Source organism: Cupressus sempervirens, chromosome 10 (assembly GCF_028749045.1).
Source record: "Cupressus sempervirens isolate cs-2001-9-10 chromosome 10, ASM2874904v1, whole genome shotgun sequence".
Classification (NCBI taxonomy): domain Eukaryota; kingdom Viridiplantae; phylum Streptophyta; class Pinopsida; order Cupressales; family Cupressaceae; genus Cupressus; species Cupressus sempervirens.
The window spans coordinates 484,528,746-484,533,638 of record NC_143127.1 but is presented as its reverse complement, the minus strand read 5'-3'; positions in this window follow the sequence as shown (position 1 = coordinate 484,533,638).

Sequence of the window (4,893 nt, the reverse complement as noted above, 5' to 3'; positions counted from 1 at the left end):
ATAAATATAATTCCTTGTTGTGTCTTCTAATTCAATAAGAATGTTTGTTCTATCAAATTTGGTGGATTATTTTATCTTTAAAAATAAAAATATACCATTGTGTAAAGCTATAAGTAATTATAGATTCAATCATTTTATTACTACCATTTTTAATATTTCAAGGAATTACTAAGTTACAACAATACAAAATTATGGAGCCTAAAAAAAATGATAAAGCGATGTCTTCTATTCAATAGGTCCCTCACATCAAAATGAAGTTAAAAAAATATATTTTAAGTTTATATTTAAAGGATCAATGCACAATACCAATCTAGTGGATCATTTATGACTTGGCCCAAAATAACCAAATAATCACCAAGAAAAATGGAGGTCAAGCATATATACAAAAGAAACAAATAAAAAAAGACAAGAACTTCATTACAAGTCTAACAGAAGAATAAAAAATTTATAAGTGAATTCATTCTAAGTCTATGTCATACTTTGGACATGGAAGGAATGAAGGCTCTTGACTTTTTAGTCTACCAGGCCAAAGAATTTGATGTCGTGGATTATTTGCACTTACAAAATAAATAGTAGGTAATAGAAGATTTAAGACACTATACAGCCAAATAGTCTAACTTATTCCAGAATTCTTAGTTGAGTAAGTCAAGCTCTAATGTTATACACAAAATCTTTTCCAAAAACATAATGAACAACTTAAGTAGTAGTTGGAGTAAAATTAGAGAACCTAGAAGTCAGTTGTATTGTTAATGTTGATCCCTATGTCATGTTGTCTATTAGTGCCAAGCACTTAGTCATTCACAAGGTACGATTATTTGATCATCATTGTGATTGAGTCATCCTATATAGGTCAAGCTAGGGAGTGAAGACTTGTAAATATTCCAAGTTATGTGCCAAGAAGTAGTTATTGCTAAGCAAGCTAATGGTTGTCGATTACTCCAGTGATTGCCAAGTTTATCAAGGATAATAGTTGATACTGAGTGATGTAGAGGCTAAGTCATTCATTTTATGCCAAGAAAAATTAAGGCTAAGGGAAAACATGAAGGAACATTTTATGTCGAGTACAATTAAAGCTAAGGGACAACATGAAGGAATAGTTTATGTTAAATGTCAGTGTAATCTAAGTGCTGAGTAACATAGTTTAATATATTTGTTTGAAATGGCACAATATCTTAGTAAACTATATTTTATCGATTTGGAAGCATTCTTTGAAGATCAAGGAGGAAATCAAGGAGGTGATTATGCATTCAAAGGAATATCATCAATCCATATCTAAGGCAATCCACCAATCATAAAAATGTAAGCACTAATCAGAAAAAGGATTGATTCTAGCTCATTGATTTGGATCTAGAAGGTTTACCCAAACATCTATTTAAGGAGGGTTTATGACCTAGTTAGTATGTATGAGCACTTGTGAGTGTATGAATTGAAGATTTTGGTTTTGTGCAAAGTTTGAGAGTTGAATCAAAATGTCAAGATAGTAGAGATTGAGTAGTGTAGTGAAGATTTTTGAGCAGAGGAAGAAAAGATATACCATATTAAGGTGATATTATATTGCATAGAGGAGATTTGTTATCAAGCATTGAAGTTCTAACCAAAGGATCAGCTACTAAATAATCTAACAGTGTTTCAAGGTTTAAATATCTTAGCAGGGTAGCTTTAACAGGCTTTTTTAAATCTCCTAATAGAGTATTCATATAGTTGTGATGTAAAATCCTTTAATCAAGGTAGAACCTAGCAATTATTTTAGCCTTTAATAGGGCAGACCCATCATAGGGTAGATCATCAAAAGTGATCAAAATATTGTAGCCTTAATAGGTACAACTTTATTGCTAAAGTAGTGAATATTTTGTGGGTGTCACCCCCACCATAGTTTTACCTTCACCTTGAAGGATTTTTGTGCTACCAAATCTATGTGCTAATGTGTTATGTGTTTGTGAATGGTTACATTGATATAAGATGAATTTTTAAATGAGACTTTATGTAGTGATATCAAATATGTTTCATATTTGAAGTGGAAGAATTTTTACAGATCTTGATCCACACCCCACCCACACCCCCCCACCACCACCATCTCTCAATATCACACTTTCCCTATTATATTTCCAAAAATTGGTATGAGATCTGTGTACTCTTGATAGAAGTCAAACTACTTGGGAATTAAAGATCTTGAAGATGGAAGCCTACAAACTGAGAAAGATCATTGTGAACCAGAAGATTGATTTTTAGCTAGCTTATGAACAAGTCAAGTCCACAAATGAAACATTAAGGAAATCCTTGAAGAGAAGGAAGGAGATGAAAATTCAACCAAATAACACCTAATACAAAGAAGAGACTATTGAAGAACTATTTCATGAACGAAGATCCAGTGAATCTGATGCAACAATAGTAGATCTATTGGAAAGGAAAAATACCCTAAATGAGGAAGTCAGAGCATTGAAAAGAGAACATTAAATTAAAGTAGTAAAGCTATGTAATTCAATTGAATGAGAGAAATAAGACTTGGACTAAATAAAGTTCAATTGAATAAACAAATAGAATATCAACATGTAAGTAAAATGTGAACAACAATTTTACTCTCATTATTATCAGCATGCCCTCAAGAAAATAATTTATTTCACAAATTTGACATAAAAAAACATATAAAAAACATGTATATTTCTTCTTCCAACTTAAAATTTGAGAGTTACTCTAGTTGTTTAGATTTTTGTGTGTTCTTGACACCTATATATAAATCTTTGGATAATATCTGTATACATCACATCAAGAAATTATGAACTAGAACTAAAAGGAACTTGATAAAAGGATAGTACACTAATGCAAACATGTAAGAGGGTGAATCATAAGCATGATCATGCATACAAAAATTAAAAGATTCATTAATAAAAAATTTAAAAAATTTGTTCCTATTTTATCAAAGGAAACACTTTTCATAACCAAAATTTCCTACAAATTTTTTGAGCCATTTCTTATAGTTTCAAGGTTTGTTTCCATTAAGGATTACCTATCATTCATTGTTAATGGAAGTTGTTCAATAAAAATTCTTTCAAAATATAAGGATTACAACAACTTCTTCTCTAAGAGTTGATTTATCTATTCAATGGCATAGTATTTGATGGACACTAAGTATTATGTTCATGGCTTTGATTCAACTAATCATTGGATTGCAATGACTAAGGAAGTTGTGTTTATAATCATTTTTGATGGTGAAGGAGCACTTTGGGGTAAGGTAAAAACCTAACAAAAATTTTGGTTTGTAAATGCTCTAACCAACCACTTAGTGAATAAGTACTAAATTTAAAGTCCTAAGGTAGGTTTTAGATGTGTGGTTAGGTAAGATTAAAGGTTGAGTCAAGTTTTAAGTAATTAGGTCCTATTAGGCCTAAAATTGCTCAAAATTGCTCAATGAGGAAACACATGAAAAAATGCCTAAAATAGGGAAATAAGTGTTTAATGGAGATCCTTAACTTTTTTAGGTTCAATTTATAAGTTTTGAAACAAAACTGGACAAGTTTGGATGCCTAGATTGGAAAATTGCAAAAGTTGTCAAAATTGCTTATTGACAACTTTGCAATTTTTGCACTTTTTTAGGAAAGCGAAAAATGGGGGGTTATACCTCAAACCAAAGGAAAATGTGATTAGGATAACCTATATAAATTCCTTCCAACTCATTTCTAAGGGTTTGTTATGCATTTGTATAGACATCACATGATTGAAGGAGGAATTTTGTTGACAGAGAACACATTTTTGAAGATTTCTTGAATAGTCAGATTGATATGCTTTCTATTTTTGTTGGAATAATTTCTTGGATTCATGTATTGATTCTATAAAAAAAAAAATGTATCATTAGTTTTCATTTAATCAAGTTTTGAAAATTATCTAGTTTCTTCAATCTTGTTGTTCAATTTTGACAGGGCTCCATAGAAATGGCTAAGGCTTGATCTCCCATGGTTGAAAACCTATGGCTTTTGGGAATCAATTAATAGCCTCTATAAATAATGTACATGGAAATTTTGGAGTTTTTGGAAGTCGGTTGGCTATTTTTACAAGTGAGCCCTAGGTAAGCAAATGAAGGCTTGACAAGGCACAGTGAGGCTTGTAAATGAGTTTTAGTATGAAAAAAGGATTGGCATGTGCCAATATTGAATGATATATGGTGGAGTAAGGCATTAGGTTTCCACAAACTAGAGTAGGAGGTTTGATGCATATTCTAGAGGATTTGGTAAGTTTTTCTCTATCATTGCCCTTGAAACCCTCAAAATAAGGGTTTTCTGAAACTGTACTATATTGACACCATGGAGGCTTGAAACCAAAAAAAAATTCAAGCCCTAATCAATGTGGATAAATTTATAATAGACACCTATAGGTATTTTAAAATATTTTTTCAAGTTATTGTAGGTTCCTTGTTTCTAGGAGGGCTAATAGGGGTTCTTAGGGATACAAGGACAAATAGAGCAATTTGGAGCTGTGGGTGAGCTAAACCTATCAAGATGATGCAAAATAACATGATATGTGTCAAGATCCTTAGAAGGAAGGTGTAAAATTCATTTTGAGCCCTTGATGGCATTTGGTGGAGTTATAGCCTATTAAGCCAAAAGATCTATAGTTAGGGTTTTGGAGTTAAAAGGAGTAGAAACTAAACTGATTGGCAGGCTTCTTGGAGAAAGGGGATTAGGAGAGGGTCCTCTAGGTTGGGGTTAGATAAATGACCCTAAGTAGGCTAAGAAGTAGCCTTGGTAGAGAAAGAAATTCTCTAAGTGAAGAAGCTCTACATCAAAGTGGTATCAGAGCCATAAGATTGTCGCTTGTGGTAGAATGTTGTATTCTACTAAATCAAGTGGATCATCAAAGATGGTAACTAATGTAGAATAGGCTAAGGAGGTGGATGAGAAG